Source organism: Pan paniscus, chromosome 1 (genome assembly GCF_029289425.2).
Source record: "Pan paniscus chromosome 1, NHGRI_mPanPan1-v2.0_pri, whole genome shotgun sequence".
NCBI classification, from domain to species: Eukaryota; Metazoa; Chordata; class Mammalia; order Primates; family Hominidae; genus Pan; species Pan paniscus.
In genome coordinates this window covers 114653017-114673245 of record NC_073249.2, presented here as the reverse complement: position 1 = coordinate 114673245, position 20229 = coordinate 114653017, and the positions used below count along the sequence as shown (strand labels likewise).

The 20229-nt window shown below is 40.6% G+C and overlaps 1 non-coding gene and 1 pseudogene across 1 annotated transcript; both read left to right on the top strand.

Moving 5' to 3' along the window:
• The first annotated feature begins 552 nt into the window (after positions 1-552).
• LOC106635220 (thioredoxin-like) lies at positions 553-911 on the top strand (annotated as a pseudogene).
• Positions 912-8304: 7393 nt separating this feature from the next.
• On the top strand, positions 8305-8408 carry LOC112438673 (small nucleolar RNA U13). Its single transcript, XR_003027050.1, has one exon. It is a non-coding gene; the product is annotated as a small nucleolar RNA U13 (small nucleolar RNA).
• The last annotated feature ends 11821 nt before the right edge of the window (positions 8409-20229 follow it).

Below are 20229 nucleotides of genomic sequence, written 5' to 3'. Positions count from 1 at the left end.
TTTATTTTAGGGTGGAATTAGATAGTGATGATGGTTTCACGACTTTGTGAATATAATAAAAATCACTGAAATGTGCAACTTTAGAGGGTAAATTTTATGATATGTGAGTTACATCTCAATAAAAACATTTTTAAGCTGCTGAGTTGAATATTTTACATTTCCCTAAGGAGACCAAACCACTTCAATTAAGGTGGCTTATTAAGTGACTTTTGACTGATTTCCTCCCCCGACGTCCATGGCCTTTGATAATATTAAACTGCCTATCTCTGGTCTAAGAGGCTCATATTTCAGATACTTCAGGACAGAGACTAGATTAACTAAAGTCATTGAAGCTTTCGTTTAGGGGAGAAAAGAACACAGCTAGTTGTGACCCGGTGAAAAGCCAGATGTGGCATTAAGGACAATCAGGAGAACAGATCAGTCAACCAGAAAACAGAAATACTAGTCTGTCCTTCCTGTTAGAAAATGAGTTCAACATCAGGGCTTAGAGGACAATCCAAAAGACAAAGGTCCTCTGGCCAAAGCTTGGTCCAGCACTTTGGATCCATTTCCATGGTTCTTACAGTCAGTCATCAGACCCCAATAGTCAAAGTGGTGAAGCAGAAGAGCAAGTTTGCTTTTCAGGAAGGCTCGGATGCTACAAGGGATAAACTTGTAGTTGACTTCTCAGCCACATGATGTGGGCCTTGCAAAATGATCAAGCCTTTCTTTCATTCCCTTGCTGAAAACTATTCCAGTGTGGTGTTCCTCAAGGCAGATGTGGATGACTGTCAGGGTAGGATGTTTGCTTCAGAGTATGAAGAAATGCATGCCATCTTCCAGTTTTTTAAAAAGGAATGAAAGGTGGGTGGGCTCCAGTTTTTGGAGCTAATAAGGAAAAACTTGAAGCCACCATTAATAAATTGGTCTAATCATGTTTTCTGAAAACATAATGAGCCACTGGCTATTTAAAACTTGTAGTTTTTTTATTTACCAAAAAAATGAAGTATGGAGACTGTATACCCAGCTGCCATCTGATTATAAATGACAAACAAATATTAATTCTACCCTTTAAAACAAAAAAAAGTTATCTGGCCTTATAGGAATAATTCTATCCTGATCTGAGGCCAGTGCCTAGTCCAAGTTGTGAAACTAGATTAAACCACAAACCTCAAGAAAGGATCCAAGACTATGAAGCATCACGTCTTCATAACGAACAACTGATATGGCTCATTAAGTTTATGAAATGGTCATGTCTTCTTTAAAAAAAAAAAGAACTTATGACCCACACATATATATACAACTCATTTTTGACAAAATTGCAAAGGCAACTCAGTGGAGAAAGGATAACTTTTCAACAAATGGTGCTGAAATTATTGGATATCATATCAAAAATAAAAATAAGAAGTCTCTCTGTGCATGCTCTGGCTTAAGAGGCTGGCCAAAGATAAAAAGATTAAATTAAATTAAAAATAAATAAAAATAAACTTCAATCCACACATTTTACTACATACAAAAATTAATTCAAAATAGATCATAGATCTAAATGTAAAACCTAAAACTATAAAACTTCTTAAAAAATAGAAGAAAAATTTGTGTGAACTTGAGTTTCAGGTAAAAATTTCTCAGCTAAGGCACCAAAAATACAATCCATAAAAGAAAAAAATGATAAATTGGACTTCATCAAAACTAAAAATTTTACTCTTTGAAAGACACTGCTAAAAGAATGAAAAGACAAGCCACACACTTGAAAAGACTCTTTGCAGAAGACGTTTCTGATAAAGGTCTTATGTCCAGAAAATATAACAAACTCTAAAAATCCAACAAAAGAAAGCAACCGATTTTTCAAATGAGCTAAAGGTTTGAACTGACACTTCAACAAAGAAGATAGTTGGAAAGTAAGAACATGAAAAGATGCTCAATATAATTAGTCATTAAGGAAATGCAAATTCAAACCATAATGAGGCACCATACATACCCATTGGAATGGCTAAAATTTTTTAAATGGCCATACAAGTGTTGGCAAAAATGTGAAACAGGTGGAACTTTCATGGTACAACCACTTTGGAAGACAGTTTGGTAGTTTCTTTAAAAGTTAAACACATACGAAACATATTCCAAGGTATTTACCCAAAAGAAAAGATAGCGTAAGTTCAGAAAAGATTTGTATAAGATTCATCATAGCAACTTTATTTGTAATAGCCAAAAAATAGAAACAACCCATTTGCCCATTCATTGTAAAATGGAGAAACAAATTGTGGTGTATCTATACAGTGGAGTATTATTCAGCAATTAAAAAATGAACTATTGATATGCAGAAAAATGTGAATGAGTCTGTAATTATGCTAAGTGAAAGACTCTTGAAAAAAGGAGTACATATTATATGATTCCATTTATATAAAATTTTTAGAAATACAAACAAATGTATAGTGACCGAAAGCATATCAGTGGTTGCCTGAGGCTGGGGGAAAGGGGCAAAAGTGGGTAGGAAAGACAGACGGCAAAGGGATACAGAGAAACTCCAGAGGATGATGGGTATGTTCACTGTCTTGATTTTGGAGACGATTCTGGGGATGTGTTTTAAACTCATGAAATTGTAAACTTTATGTGTAGTTTATTGTATGTCAGTTACACCTCAATAAAGCTAGAGAGACAGAAAAAAAAGAAAGAGACAGAGAGAGAGAATTCATGAGTAAATATACAATGTATCATTAGGCCGGGCACAGTGGCTCACACCTGTAATCCCAGCACTTTGGGAGGCCGAGGTAGGTGGATCATCTGAGGTCAGGAGTTCAAGACCATCCTGGCCAACATGGTGAAACCCCATCTCTACTAAAATACAAAAAAAATTAGCAGGGCATGATGGCAAGTGCCTATAATTCCAGCTACTCGGGAGGCTGAGGCAAGAGAATCACTTGAACCCCGGGAGGCTAAAGAGCGAAACTCCATCTCAAAAAAAAAAAAAAAAAAGGCCGGGCGTGGTGTCTCACGCCTGTAATCTCAGCAAGTTGGGAGGCCAAGGAGGGTGGATCACGAGGTCAGGACATTGAGACCATCCTGGCTAACACGGTGAAACCCCGTCTCTACTAAAAATACAAAACATTAGTCGGGCATGGTGGTGGGCACCTGTAGTCCCAGCTACTTGGAAGGCTGAGGCCGGAGAATGGCGTGAACCCGGGAGGCGGAGCTTGCAGTGAGCCGAGATCGCGCCACTGCACTCCAGCCTGGGCGACAGAGCAAGACTCCGTCTCAAAAAAAAAAAAAAAAAAAGTGTCATTATAATATCCTACAAAATGGAAAAAATGTGACAGAATCTGAGACTGCTGCTCAGATTCTGTCCCACCTAAAAGACAGTGTTTCAGGATGGAATGATCCCAGAAAGCCCAGTTGGCTGACACTTCCCCAGATCTTTTACACAAACTTTTCCTTTACTAGAACACCTTTCTCTCACCTTATTGCTGTTGACTATCAACATATTTTTCAAGCCCAGCTCAAATCTAAACTAATCCCTGAAGCTTTCCTTGTCTTCTCCAGGCAGAGTTAGTTTGTGGCTCAGTCTGTGCTTTCCCAGCAACTGGGAATCCAGTAATATATCCCCCTTGATAATCTAGGATGTAAGATTTGTGATTTCAGCTGTTCCCAAAAGACCATAAAGGTGCCCCAACTTGTACTGATTTGTCATTTTACTGAGGCACAAATTTGATTCCAGCCAGCTATGAAGTCCCTACAGAGAAGGAGTAGATGAGATAGTGAGTAAGATGAGCCCCCACCTACCCCCAAGACTTCATAACCCAAAACAACTTTGTTGGCATCTACTTAACATAACAAATTTTAATTTTTCTTTTATGAAGAATGGACTGCCCACCCCACCCCCAACGAAAAAAAAAACAAACTATCATCTGGTGATGGAAATGATGAGTGAGTGAAACAGTCCAAAAATGGAATGGTCCTTAGCCAGAAAATAGCTTTATAAATTACTTTAATCTTGTCTTAAGAATCTGGAAGGATCACTTAAAAATCTTAGTTGTACTTCACAGCATTTTATGGGGAGAAGTTATATACTACAGTGAAATTAACTGGATTAGAAATTTGAAAAGGCTTTGGGCCTTGCCCCTCAATAATGTTAAAAGTTCCCAGTAGCTCTAGTGAGTACTCATCACATTGCATTATAATTATGTGTTTAGCTATCCATCTAGCCTAAGAAGCAGTCATCTACACCCTAGAGCTACATCATCTGGGTTCAGATCACAGTTCACCTAATAACCAACTTGAACAGGTTACTTAACTTTTAGGTGCCTAGATTTCCTCATCTTTAAAATAGTAAAATAGTACCTAACTAATCACATTAATTTTGAGTATTAAATATGGCAATACATAAAAAGCACTTAAACCAGAGTCTTACCCATCAAAAGTGATTGATAAATGCTAGTAACTAGTTTAAGAGTTTGCTCAAAGGCAGAGTTTATGTCTTAGGGAGCTTTTTTAAAATGTGTAGTTCTCCAGCGGCTTAATGCAGTGGCTTATGCACATGGTACGTGCTCAATGAGAGCTGAAAGAATGAGTGAATGAGTCAGTGAGTAAATGAGTTATGGCTCTGCCACTTTGTCTGTAAAGTAGAAATTGCTTTATTCTAGTATAATAGCGGCATTTTGGCTTGGCTGGTCTGGTATTCAGACATAACTAATTCTGGCCAACATTCTCACAACTATCAAATCCACTACTGCAACCAATTTGCAACTTTTGAGAAACATGGTGCTATGATTGAGAGTGAGTAAGAGGAGCAGAAAGGACTGACGGAGGGGCAAAGCTTGACCTCTGACATGGTTTGGATGTGTGTCCCCTCCAAATCTATGTTTAAATGTGGTCCCCAATGTTGGAGGTGGTTCATGGCGGAGATGTCTGGGTCATGGAGGTAGATCCCTCGCCAATGGCTTAATGCTGTCCTCACGGTAATAAGTGAGTTCTCACTTTATTAGTTCACATGAGAGCTGGTTGTTTAAAAGAGTCTGGCATCTCTCTCTTGCTACCTCTCTCACCATGTGACATGCCTTCTGCCATAAGTAAAATCTTCCTGGGGCCTCACCAGAAGCCGAGCAGATGCCACCACCATGTTTGTACAGCCTACAGAATCATGCGCAACATAAACCTGTTTTCCTTATAAATTACCTAGTCTCGGGTATTCCTTTATAGCAATGCAAAATGGACTAACACCTGTTGACCATGGTGGAGAGATGAGGAATAGAATCTTCCAAAACTGTTCAAGAGATGCAGACAGACAGAGCTGCCTTGGCATTCAGGTAGCACCCTTGCCCCCTGAAGTCTGTGTTCAACCCAGCACCCAGTGTCATCCTTTTAAAATGTAAATTGGATCATGTCACTTTCCTACAGAAAACCCTTCAGTGGATCCTTGTCTCACTTGGAACAAAACCCAAAATCCTCCCAATGGCCTGGAAGGTCATGATACAACCAGTGGTGCCTCTCCCCTCCCACCTCCTACCTTGCTCCTCCTTGCACTCTCCACTCTTGCCTTTCTGCTGGACGCTGGCCTTCTTGGTGTCCCTCAGACACTCCCAGGAGACTCCTGCTTGGAGTCTTTGCACTTTGCTAGTCCCTCTGCCGGGTATGCTTCTCCCCAGAAGTTCATGGCTCACTTTGCCACTTCATTTGAATATCTGCATGAATATCCTCTCCCTTCTCTGTCCACCTACCTAAAACTCCATAACTTTTGTGACTTTATTGTATGCATTGCTCTAGCACCAATACCTGGCCTAGTGCCAGGTACTCAATAAATACTTGTTGATTGATGTAGGTGAATAAAACCCCAGGAATCCCCTTGGTTTCTGCTTCTATCTCCCTTCCAGGGCTAAGTCCTCCCCAAGTAGAAGCTTCTCCCTAGTAGTGAACTATCTGTGTCCAAACATAACTCCTGCACCCCCAGCAAAATAAGGGAGATAAAAATGTGTTATTGAAACAAAAAGGAGCTGCTGATTGTATAATCCTCTGGTGGGGAAACTCAGGGATCTTTGGCTTGACAAAATGAGTTTGCATTAGCCATTGTTTTCAAGGAAAGGTGTAAGGTATAAGGCGTTCAAAAAACAGAAGTCCTGATTACTGTGACTGTTCAACAACTTAAGTAATGGAAGGGAATGTGGCATGAAAAGAGAGAAAGAAAAGGAAAAGTCTAAATCATTCATGAGGCTCCCTCAGGGTGGGGTTCAAGAACATGCATTTTAACAAGTTCCCTGAGCGATTCTTAAGCAACCAGCTTAAGACAGGTCCTTGGAAATGGGCTTAGAGATTTAGTAAAGGATGAGTTCACACATTATGATGGGAAAGACATGAGCCATTAAAGCCAAAAAGGCCTGGGTTCAAATCCTGCCATCACTGCTTATTATGTGTGTAACCTTCTGCTATTCATACCTTTCAGATGCTGACGTTCAATTTCTAGTTACAATAGATAAATACATCTATCCTATTATACTGTTATGATGACCAAATTGAATAATATATGCAATGTGCCTGGTATATAGTAGTTATATAGATGGTAGTTTATTACTATTATTTTTATGAATTCTGTTTTCTGAGCGCTTACAACCTCCCTAGAATGTTCTGTGGCAAATTGGCATTCTTACCCCTCACACCACTATGTGACCTGACAGAAGTGAAAACATATAGTCAAAAGGACCAATTCTTCTGCGAATAGGAAAATCTTCAGCCCATACCTTCCCTAGAGTTCCTCTTCTCTAGAATAGATCAAGGAACATATTTTTGCTCTTAACTACCCATTAAGCATTAATAATAAATCCTTATATTTTTAGAGTCTTCACTCTACCAAGGCTTTCACATATATTTCCATTATCACTCACTCTCAGAGGTCCAGCAAGTGGCCTGTGTGCCCACAGCACTGGGACTTAAAACTCATAAACCCTGCGAACGTTCCATTAGATGACATTCCCCATCATCAAGACCTTCCCCTCCCCGGAGACAACAGGGCTCTGGAGTAATGGTGGAGAGTGAGAAGGTAGCAAAGTCAATCTCCCAAGCTTGACTCTCCATGAGAAGGTAGCAATCTCCAGAGCTTGACTCTACATACCGTAGGGATTATTCCATCCAAATCAGAGGGTGGCAGCAGCGCCGCGTTCCGCTCAAGGCTGCCAGCCTTCTGCGACTCCACAGCCCCACCTGCTGGAGACTGCCTTGCACACAGCCTGACAGTCCACAGCCCGCCCTGGACTACTGCTCTCCCTGAGTCCCAGACGCCACCCCTCTGGTAGGTACCAGTACAGGCTGGTAGCCTCAAACTTTGACTGAGAGAAGCATCTTTATTTCTTTCACAGTCTATGGTAAATCTTAATCTATTCTGTTGAAAGAACTCTTTGCTTTTTCTGAACTTCAGCTTCTCCCAAGTTGTAACCAGAGAGAGATTTCAGCTCTGGCTTTCCAGGCCCTCCTAGGGTGTTACACCACAGAATAATAAGGCACTGACTCTGCCAGACGGAAAGAATTGGGACTTTGGAGAGAAAACTGCTATAAATTTCAGAACTAGGGGGATAAAAGCAGCAGCACTCCCCAGGAAACAGATAGAAAAATGAAGTCTCAGAGAATCAAAGTAAGAAGCCACAAGAAATGGATTGTATTCAGCCATTCACTTTGCTGTATTAAATGAGCACCTACTATGTGGCTGATACTGTGATACATGGGTGAAACAGTCTCTGCCCTTTAAGTCTTTTCACTGGGACTTTCACTGTCACTGGGACACCACCTGTCTCCTAGCCATCTTCCTGTCAGTTTTCCTTCTGTGTTTTGGTAACCTCATTCCACTAAAAACAAATTCTTCTATATCCACAACAACCTGCAAGAACTTTCACTATACCTTCCTCCTCCTTACCGTAACTGAAGCCTGGCCTTGCCCCAAGGACACTGGTTCTCTTGCAGCACTCTTAAGGGAAAGCTGCTCTTCCTCCCACGAGTTCTATTTTCCAGCCAAGAAGGGGGCACTTAGGGTCAGCAGTCTCCCAGCTTCCCCTGCCAGTTCTACATGATTACTTTTCTACCTTTGTCAAAGTCCCCCTCATACCAAATGGTTCATTGCCCTCTACTTCTTCTGGCTGTCATTGACCCTGGCCCACAGCGGCTGAAGACTCCCCCATTTACCTTACACATTAACTCCCACCATCATCCTGAGACAAATTGCTGAACCCAATCCATCCCACACCCTAACCTTCCCCTAATCATTTCAAATAACCTTCTGCTCTACTTACACTTTTCAAGGCCACAATTAGACCATTACTACCATAGCTCCACTGCCTCTCAAAAAAACTTTGGATCCTTTCACAGTTCATAAGCGTGATGACTGGGTTTTCACTTTCATGTGTAAGATGTGCCTCCCTGAAACCTTGTTACAACATTGGCACATTACCCATCTGATGTGGAAAAAAATGAAACTTCAATATCCCACTTGAACCACAATCCTCCCAGCTCTATTCTCTTCCTCCCACTTTACTACTCCTTGGCCTCGCTGAGTTCCAGCCCTTTAATCCCTTCGTGGCCTCACAGTTTATCTTTACTTTCCCCTCAATTCCCAGGCTTCAGTCTTTTAAAACCCAAGCTAGACCTCTGGCCAACAACTTGAATTATTTCCCGCCAGCTCCCTCAGTACCCGTGCTCCCTTTTCCCTCCACTCATAAGTGCTGGAAAACCCTGACTACAGAACCCAGTTCTACAGCTGCCCACGCTCGTCCTAAACCTGGAGCTCCAAGTCCTGGTACAGAAAACTGTACACTCTGCCACAGATTTGTCTTTCGAGAGGTTCATGAAGGACTAATACAAATCCACCTCATTCTCCCCACCCCTCATCAGATAGCCTGTCCTCCTGCTTCACTGAGAAAATTAAATCCAAGAACTCTCAACTTATCCCCTTCTTTCATAAGTATACTTGCATTACCCACCACATAGTCTTCTTGAACCCAGTAAAGACATCTACAAGCTGGGCACAGTGGCTCATGCCTATAATCCCCGCACTTTGGGAAGCCACTTGAGCCTAGGAGTTCGAGACCAGCCAGGGAAACATAGACTCCATCTCTATAAAAATAGATAAATCAATAACATCTACAGTGCTTTGTCTGGGTAACATAATGACACCCTACAAAAAATAAAAAATTAGCTGGGTCTGGTGATGCACTCCTATAGGCCCAGCTACCCAGAAAGCTGAGACGAGAGGATGTCTTGAGCCCAGGAATTTGAGGCTGCAGTGAGCCACATTCACGCCACTGCACTCCAGCCTGAGTAACAGCAAGGCTCTGTCTCAGAAAAAGGAAAAAAAAAGCAACCTAATGCTTACATCATACTTCATGGTGAAAGAATGAATGCTTTCCCTCCTAAGATCAAAAAGAAGGCAAGGAGATAGCTGCTCTTTCTGCTTCTATTCAACAATGTATATAGCATTTCCAGTACAGAAGGGAAAGCGACAGAGATAATACAAGTTGTAAAGGAAGAAGTAAAACATTCTATATTCACAGATAACATGATTGTGCCTATAGACACTCCTAAGGAATCCACCACACACACACACACACACACACACACACACAAAAAAAAATATATATATATATATATATGAAAATGCCAGGCATGGTGGCTGATGCCTGTAATCCCACACTTTAGGAGGCTGAGGTGGGAGGATCACTTGAGCCCAAAAGTTCAAGACCAGCCTGAGCAACATAGTGAGACCCTGTCTCTACAAAAAATAAAAAATTAGCTGGTCATGGTGGTGCACATCTGTAGTCCTAGCTACTTGAGAGGCTGAGGTAGGATGATTGTTTGAGCCCAGGAGGTTAAGTCTGCAGTGAGCCGTGATCATGCCACTGCACTCCAGCCTGAGTGACAGGCAAGACCCCATCTCAAAAAAAAAATTTTATATTTAAATTTTTTTAAAAATTCCTTTTGATCGGGCACAATGGCTCATGCCTGTAATTCCAGCACTTTAGGAGGTCAAGGCAGGCAGATTGCTTGAGCCCATGAGTTCAAGACCAGCCTGGACAACATGGTGAAACCCTGTCTTTACAAAAAAAAACACAAAAAAAATCAGCTGGGCATGGGGGCACGCACGTGTTGTCCCAACTACTTGGGAGCCTGAGGTGGGAGGATCATCTGAACCCGGAGGTCGAGGCTACAGTGAGCCAAGATTGTGCCACAGTACTCCAGCCCAGGCAACAGAGTGAAAGACCCTGTCTAAAAAAACAAAAACAAAAACAAACAAACAAACAAAAATTTAAGTGAAAACTAATATGTGAATTTAACAAGGTTACCATATACAAGGTCAAATATCAAAAATAAAGTATTTCTCCATAGACTATGAATAAATAATGGGAATTTTTTAAAAAAACTTTAATACCATTTAAAAGAGCATCAAGTAAGGAAAATGTTATACACACACACACCATGGAATACTACTCAACCATAAAAAAGAAGGAAATCACGTCTTTTGCAGCAACATGGATGGAATTGGAGGTCATTATCCTAAGCGAAATAACTCAGAAACGAGAAGTCAAATACCACATGTTCTCACTTAAAAGTGGGAGCTAAACAATAAGTACACATGGACATACAGAGTAGAATAGCAGACATTGGAGACTACAAAAGGTGGAAGGGTGGGAGGGAGGGTGTATTAGTCCATTTTCACACTGCTATAAAGAACTTCCTGAGATTGAGTAATTTATAAAGGAAAAAGGTTTAATTGACTTACAGTTCCACATGGCTGAGGAGGCCTCAGGAAACTTACAATCATGACAGAAGGGGAAGTAGGGATGACTTACATGGTGGCAGGTGAGAGGGAGAGCATGTGAGTGAAGGAGGAACCTGCCAAATACTTATAAAACTATCAGATCTCATGAGGACTCACTATTATGAGAACAGCATGGGGGAAACTGCCCCCGTGATCCAATCACCTCCCACCAGGTTCCTCCCTGAATACGTGGGGATTACAATTCAAGATGAGATTTGGGTGGCGACACAGAGCCAAACCAGATCAAAGGGTGAGGTCTGAAAAATTCCTTATTGGGTACAATGTGATAGGTACACTAAAAGCCCAGACTATTTTTACTACGTAATATATGCATGTAAGAAAGCTGCACTTGTACCTCCTAAATATATAAAAATAAAAAATTAAATAAAATAGCATCAGGACTTCTAATTCTGAGCAACATGGAGTAACAGGGACCAATTAAAACTCCAGGCACAACATATGAAACAACAGCTTTCAGACATTAAGCATCAGGCAGCACAGACAGTGAATTCAGGAAACAAGCAAGGTGTGTTCTATGATTTTCGCAGTCTGTGATAGGAAAGGGTTTCCAGGCTTCAGCACAGGAAGGGGGAATGCAGGCAGAGCCCAAAAGTCTCCCTCAGTTCAGGAGAAAATGCTGGGAATCTGAGGAGGCCAAGCCAGCTAGAGTTCACCTGGCAGAGCACAAGAGCTGAGAGAGCAGCACAGAGAGAGAGCTCCAGGGATCTGTGGAAGGTCTGCAGCTGAAGGCTGATCTGCACATTCGTGTGAGGAAACTACCACAGGCTAAGAAAAATTACACCTGAAAAAAGTACAGGGAAAAATCTTCAGCGTTCACCTACTAGCCACAGTAGAAAACCTCATAATTAACAGGTCATCAGGTAGAATATTCAGAAAGGCATTGCTGTAGTAGTGGGCAATATTAGCCATACACCAAAGAATTCTGGTCATGTCTAACAAAGCAAGCCTCAGAAGGACCAAACAGTTTTCAAGTAACTTAACTACATCACAGAACAACGCTCAAGAATATTAATAAGAATACAAAGGTATTCAGTACCCACAAGGTAAAATACGTGGTATTTGGAATTCAATAAAAAACTATAAGACACACAAATAAGCAAGAAAATACAATTCGTAATGAAGAGAAAAATCAATGAGAACTAATCTAGAAATGATATGGATGATAGAATTAGTCGACAAAGACATTTAAGTGGTTATTAAAGCTATATTCATATGTTCAAGAAGGTAAAGGAAAGATTAAGCATGTTAAGTAAAAACATCAAAGATATTTTTAAATTACCAAATTGGCTGGCTGCGGTGGCTCATGCTTCTAATCCCAGCTCTTTGGGAGGCCGAGGTGGGTAGATCACTTGAGTCTAGGAGTTCAAGACCAGCCTGGGCAACACAGGAAGATCCCATCTGTACAAAAATTTTTTAGAAATTAGCCAGGCATGGTGGTATGCACCTGTAGTCCCAGCTACTTGGGGATGAGGTGGGAGGATCGCTTGAGCCCGGGAAGTCAAGGCTGCAGTGAGCCAAGATTGGGCCACTGCACTCTAGCCTGGGTGACAAAATTAGACCCTGTCTCACATATAAATAAATAAAAATAAGAGGCCCAATTGAACTTGTAAAGAGAAAAATTAAAATATTTGAGATTAATAACAACACATTAGACATTGAAAAAAATTAGTGAAGTTTAAGACAGAGCAATAGAAACTATCCAAGATGAAACACGGAAAGAAGAAAGACTGAAAAAAAAAATGGCCAGAGCATTAGTGAGCTACGAGGCAATCAGACTCCAAAGGGGGGGAAAAAAGAGACAGAGAGAGTGAGAAGGGAGGTCAGAAAAAAAGATATGAAGAAATAATAACTGAAATTTTCCAACTTTTATGAAAATTAGATGTCCAGAAACCTAAGAAACTTAGTAAACCCCAGGCACAAGAAACATGAAAAACCAAAGCACATCATAAAATTGCATCAAAAACATAATATGCTTAGGAATAAATTTAACAAAATATGTGCAAAATCCATACATGAAAAACTGGAAAACATTGCTGAGAGAAATTAAAGAATACCTAAATTAATTGACACATATATTTTGTCCATGGATTGGAAGACACAATATTGTTGTCCACTCTTACCAAAATGATTGATAGATTCAATAGAATTCCAGTAAAAAACCCAACATGCTTTATTTCACAGAAATTGACAAACTGATTTTAAAATTTATATGGAAGTTCAAAGGACCTAGAATATCCAACACAGTTTTGAAATAAAGAGTAACAAAGTTGGAGAACTTGTATAACCTCACTTCAAGGCTTATTATAGAGCACCCTAGATAATACAATGTAATATTAGGGTAAGGAAAGACAAATATACAAATACAACCAAATAGACCAGAAATAGACCTCATGCATGGCCAATAAGCACATGATAAGATGTTTAATCATTAGTCATCAGGTAAGCAAAAATTAAAATCACAATGAAGTACTACCACACACCTACCACAATGACTACAAATTAAAAATTGTAATGATACCAAGTTTGGTGAGAAAATAGAGCATCTAGAAATCTCATATATTACTGAGGACAGTATAAAATAGTTGAATCCATATCTTGGTTATTGTAAATAGTGCTGTAATAAACATGGCAGTCCAGATATCTCTTTGATATACTAATTTCCTTTCTTATACCCAGCAGTGGGATCACTGAATCATACGGTAGTTGTATTTTTAGTTTTAGTTTTTTGAAGAATTTCCATACTGTTTTTCATAGTGGCTGTATTAATTTACAGTCTCACCAACTGTGTGCAAGAGTTCCCCTTTCTCCACATCTTCACCAGCATGTTATTTTTTATCTTTTTGATAATACCATTTTAATTGGGGTGAGATAATATCTCATTGTGGTTTTGACTTGTATTTACCTGATGATTAGCGATGTCAAGCATTTTTTCATATACCTGTTAGCCATTTGTATTTCATCGTTTGAGAAGTGTCTATTCAGAACATTTGCTCACTTTTTACCTGGATCTAATTTCATTTTTCTGCATATGAATCTTCAGTTTTCCCAGCACCAATTTTTTTTTTTTTTTTTTTTTTTTTTAGTTTTCTGACAGAAAAGTCTCTCTCTGTCACCCAGGCTGGAATGCAGTGGTGCAACCACAGCTCACAGCAGCCTCAACCTCCCAGGCTCAAGTGATTTTCCCATCTCAGCCTTCTGGGTAGCTAGGACCATGGGCACACACCACCACATGTGGATAAGTTTTTTATTTTGTAGAGTCTTTCTTGCCAAGGCTGGTCTCAAACTCCTGGGCCCAGGCATTCCTCCTGCCTTAGCTTCCCAAAGTGCAGGGATCACAGGTTTTAGCCACTGCACCTGGCCCCCAGCATTATTTATTGAAGAGATTGTCCTTTCCCCAGTGTATGTTCCTGGTGTCTTTGTCAAAAATGAGTTGGCTGTAAATGTATGGATTTATTTCTGGGTTCTCTACTCTGTTCCACTGGTGTATGTATCTGTTTTTATGCCAGTACCATGCTGTTTTGGTTACTATTGCTTTATGGTATAATTTGAAGTCAGGTTATGTGATGCCTCCAGATTTGTTATTTTTATTCAGGATTACTTTGGCTATTGTCTTTTGTGATTCCATCCAAATTTTAGGATTGTTTTTCTGTTTCTGTAAAGAATGTCATCAGCATTTTGATAGGAACTGCATATAATCTATAAGTTGCTTTGGGTAGTATGGACATTTTAAGAATACTAATTCTTCCAATCCATGAACGTGGGATATCTTTTCATTGTGTATGTGTTTCCTCTTCAATGTCTTTCCTCAGCGTTTTATAGTTTTAATTGTACAGATCTTTCACTTCTTTGGTTAAATTTATTCCTAGGTATTTTATTATTAATTTTTTAGCTATTGTAAATGAGATTGCTTTCTTGATGTATCCTTTTTCAGATTGTTTGCTGTTGGCATATAGAAATGCTGCTGATTTTTGTATGTTGATTTTGTGTCCTGCAACTTTACTGAATTCTTGTATTCTAACAGTTTTTTTTGTGGAGTCTTTAGGACTTTCTAAATATAAGATCATGTCATCTGTAAACAGGGACAATTTTACTTCTTCCTTTCCAGTTTGAGTTCCCCTTATTTCTTTCTCCTGCCTAATTGTTCTGGCTAAGGCTTCCAGTGCTATGTTGAATAAAAGTGGTGAAAGTGGGCATCTTTGTCTTGTTTCAGATCTTAGAGGAAAGGCTTTCAATTCAGCATGATGTTAACTATGGGTTTGTCATATATGGCCTTTATTGTTTTGAAGTATGTTTCTTCTATACCTAGTTTGTTGTAAGTTTTTATTATAAAGAGATGTTGAATTTTATCAAATGCTGTTTTATGCATCTATTGAGATGATCATATGGTTTTGTTCTTTATTCTGTTGTACAGTTTGGTGTATCACATTTATTGATTTGTGTATGCTGAACCATCCTTGCATCCCTGGAATAAATCCCACTTGATTCTGATGTGTTATCTTTTTTTTTTTTTTTTTTTTTTGAGATGGAGTCTCGCTCTGTCACCTAGGCTGGAGTGCAGTGGTGTGATCTCCGCTCACTGCAAGCTCCGCCTCCCGGGTTCACACCATTCTCCTGCCTCAGCCTCCCAAGTAGCTGGGACTACAGGCGCCCACCACCATGCTCGGCTAATTTTTTTGTATTTTTAGTAGAGACGGGGTTTTACCGTGTTAGCCAGGATGGTCTCAATCTCCTGACCTCGTGATCCGCCCATCTCAGCCTCCCAAAGTTCTGGGATTACAGGCGTGAGCCACCGTGCCCAGCCGTGTTATCTTTTTGATGCATTGTTGGATTATGTTTGCTAGTATTTTGTTGAGAATTTTTGCATCCATGTTCATCAGGAATATTGGCCTGTAGTTTTATTTTTGTTGTTGTTGTATCCTTATATGGTTTTTGTATTAGAGTAATGCTTATCTTATGGAATGAGTTAGAAATAATTCTCTCCTATTCATCTTTTGGAATAGTTTGGTAATAATTGGTGTTACTTTGGAGGGAGCTTTTAATACAAAGGAAATGTTCTATATCTTGAGTGGGGGCTACATGAGTGTATATACTTGTCAAAACTGCACCAGAACTGCCTGTCAGCTGCTCAGGTGGTAGCATCTGATGGTGGCATCTCTCTGGGAAGTGTACATTCAAAGTAGGTGCATTGGTTGTATGTAAATTACATCTCAATAGAGTTGATTTTTTAAAACGAAGTAGAAAAAATATAATTAAATTAATCCCTCTCTCCTGATTCTCCACCAACATCTCTGGAGAGTACTCTTTAATCTTCTTTATAAATTCTTCATATTTCCCTTTGAAACTCAGGGGTTACTTGATGTTCCATTCTTGATCCTCTTCTTCTCCCTCATATAACCATAATTATTTCACTCAGTATTCGTGTTATAACTACCACCTATTTGAGGATCGTTCCCAAATCTACATTTCTTACACAGACTTTTCCCCTGAGCTCCAGATAGCTATATCCAAATGCTTAATGGAAAATCTATATCTCAAGCTCAACATGTCCAAAACTAAGACAATTACCACACATAGGCCAGAAGCAGTGGCTCATGCCTTATAGGCCAGGAGCCCCGGAGTTCAAGACCAGCCTGGGAAATATAGCACGCCCACATCTCTACAAAAAAAAAACAAAAAAAATTGTTTTAATTAGCCAGGCATAGTGGCATGTGCCTGTAGTCTTAGTTACTCAAGAGGTTGAGGTGGGAGGATCGCTTGAGCCCAGGAGTTCGAGGCTGCAGAGAGCTATGACTGTGCCACTCTACTCCAGCCTGGGTTACAGAGCAAGATTCTGTCTCTAAAAAAAAAAAATAATAATTACCACACATAACTTTAAGCCTACCTTTCATACAATATTCTTTATTTTTTTTTCTTTTTTACTTTTTCTTTTTTTCTTTTGAGATAGAGTCACACTCTGTTGCCCAGGCTAGAGTGCAGTGGTGCAATCTTGGCTCACTGCAACCTCGGCTCACTGCAACCTCCACCTCTCAGGTTCAAGTGACTCTCGTGCCTCAGCCTCCCAAGTAGCTGGGATTACAGGCATGCACCACCATCCCTGGCTAATTTTTGCATTTTTAGTAGAGACAGGGTTTTGCCATATTGGCCAGGCTGGTCTCAAACTCCTGGCCGCAAGTGATCCACCTGCCTCATCCTCCCAAAGTGCTGGGATTATAGGCGTGAGCCATTGCGCCTTGCCCTATACAATATTCTTCATATGCATTGATGCGCTGTGGCTGACACATAGTAAACACTTTATATATTATTTGTTGAATGAATGAAATGTGAAATAACTAACAGCCAAATATGTCTTCAATTCTCTCTCACTCGCCTATATTATTGAGCACGTGACCAACATGCTTTGTGGAAATTATTTTCACAAATGTTAGTTCATTCTCTTGTTCCTTTCTCCTCCCCACTACTACCTCCACTCCCACCCCAGATGGAGAGAGGGTGAGAATGGAGTTGGCACACATCTCTGAATGGCACCTGCTAAGATTGACAGGCTTCAGTATTTCAAGATAAGAAAAGCTGCTCTCCTCTTCCCCTTCTTTCCCCCTTCCAACATCGTGGTCACCACCAGAACTGCCTGCAATTGATATTCTGGGCAGATGTAGCCAGCTGCAAGGTGTGTTATCTGACAGTGCATCTGTCTGGAAAACCAGAAAAAGGAAAAGGAAAACTGTGTTTAGAAGGTGTATTTTTCTCTTCCCCAGGTAAGCAGGAGAAATAATAGAATTCAAATTGTAATAACCATGCAACAAAACTTCTGCACACTAGGTGTTTATCCCAGTTCATAAAAACAACTATTTTAAGGTAATGAAAAGAACTCCCTGTTGGGGAAGCAAATGGAACTACATGTTTCTGAAACAGTTTGAAAGAAAACAGCAAACTCAATGACCAGACAGCAAAAACATGTCAAGCAGATTGGCACAGTTTGCCTCACTCACAAATCTTCCCCAGACAAGGCTCCAGGAAAGGCTGGACCCCTTGAAATCATACTACACATCAGGAAACCACGTGACCTTCTATTGTCAAACCCATACAGCCTACTCAGCTTCAGTGTGGTGTAAAGGCTCCCCTTTTTTTCTATACTCAGAGCCTAAGAATTCAACTTCATTTCTGTTTCTTTAATGGTACCCTACCAACTCTGAACCTTGGGACCCTGTCCCCCAAGTCCTTTTCTCTGTTGTCTCTAAAGACAAACATACAAGCTTTTATGATTGGAAGAATTAACTGCTAATCACTATAGGAAAATAGACACAGAAAAACAAAAGCAACAAAGACGAAAACGTTTATTTACCTAAGAGCTCTTATATACAGTGTAACCAAATGTCCCTGTTAGCCCAGGACAGTCCCAATCAACATCTATTTTCCTGGCATAATTACTAATTGCAACTGTTTCACTCTCAAAAGTATCATGTTTGGTCATAAAGCAGAATAAATTATCCTATTTATATGGCACTTATTTTATGCCAGGCATATAAACGTTAATCTATTTGATCCTCAAAGCAATCTCATGAGCTAAGAAATGTTTTCAAAGTAATCAGACCAAAGCAGGAGAGGTTGAGTAGCTTGCCCAAGGGTACACATATAGTCAGCATCTGAGCCAGGATTTGCCAACAGAGGCAATTGGCTTCAATATCCTTGTCCTTAACCATTGTGGTAAGCTATGATAAAGCTTTAGGAAATCAAGTGTTCTTTCATTTAATAAGTATTTTTAATGCCTACTATGTGCCAGGCACCATGCTACAAACTAGGAATACAGAATGAAACAGGCAGAGGACATGCCCCAAGGAAACTTTCAGCCTAAGGGAAACAAAGATACAACTAAAAGGACAAGGAGTACAGGTACAGGGTGCATTGAGAACAATTGGTATAGAGGTGGGGGTGGTATCTAATCAGGCATTAAGAGATCATGGAAAGCTTCCTGGAGGAAGTGACATCTGAGGAGAGTGCTGAAGAAAGAATATTTCATCTAGACTGGAAGGACCAGGAAAATCTGGTTCAGGCAGAACAGCAAATCAGATGGTCCTAAGGCCAAAGAAATCACAAAGAATTCACGTAGTTCAGTAGGGTTAGTGTTGCCTGGGGTCAGGGAAGGAGCAAAAGTTGGAGCTAGAAATATATACAAAGGCCAGATCAAGAAGGGATGTTACTGACATGCTCACATTTGCACTTTGTCCTGAAGTTAATGGGAAGCTCATGGCTTACTAGGAACTTAAGCAGATAAGTGACCTGATCAAATTTTCACTTTACAAAAATCATTAGTGCTGCCATGCAGAAATGGTTTGAAGAGGCAAGAGCCAGAGCAAACACAGGAAACTCAGACAGAATGCTGTTGCCAGGATCCATCAGTGGGAGGAAGCAGGCTCGAACAAAGGTGGTGACTAGAGATGCAGAAAGACTTGGTATATCAAGGAGGTAGAACTGGCAGGACTTGGTGATGAGGAAGATGTGGTGGGCGAGGGGAAAGAAGGGTCATGGATGCCAGAGAGATGTCCTATCCGATTCTGGAGCTCAGGAGAGAGATGTGGGCAAGAGACATAAATTTGGGAATCGCCCATGTAGAGATGGTAATTAAGCCAGCTGGTTAGGTGGCTTACCCAGGGGAGTCTGTAGAGTGGGAAGTGGAAGAATTTGCAAGACCAGGCACGGTGGCTCATGCCTGTAATCCCAGCACTTTGGGAGGCCAAGGTGGGAAGATCTGAGTTCGAGACCAGCTTGGGCAATGTAGGGAGATCCTGTCTGTAGAAAAAAATTTTTTTTTAATTAGCTGGGCATGGGCTGGATTCAGTGGCTCACGCCTGTAATCCCAGAACTTTGGGAAACCGAGGCAAACAGATCACCTGAGGTCAGGAGTTCAAGACCAGCCTGACCAACATAGAGAAACCCCATCTCTACTAAAAATATGAAATTAGCTGGGTGTGGTGGCGCATGCCTGTAATCCCAGCTACTCGGGAGGCTGAGGCAGGAGAATTGCTTGAACCCAGGAGGCAGAGGTTGCAGTGAGCCAAGATCACACCATTGCACTCTAGCCTGGGCAACAAGAGCAAAATTCCATCTCAAAAAAAAAAAAAATTATCTGGGCATGGTCGCATGCGTCTGTGGTCCCAGCTACTCAGGAGGCTGAAGTGGGAAGATCACTTGAGCCCAGAAGGTCAAGACTGCAGTGAGCTATGATTCCACCATTACACTCCAGCCTGAGTGACAGAGTGAGACCCTGCCTCAAAGCAAAAAAATAGAAAAAAGTAAAGAAAAGAAAAAAAGAACTGGCCACATCATCCAGTGTTAGTGTCTCTCCTCACAAGAAAATACAAAGAAAAATACTGGCCATGGGCTGGGTGGGGTGGCTCACACCTGTAATCCCAGCACTTTGGAAGGCCGAGGTGGGTAGATCACCTGAGGTT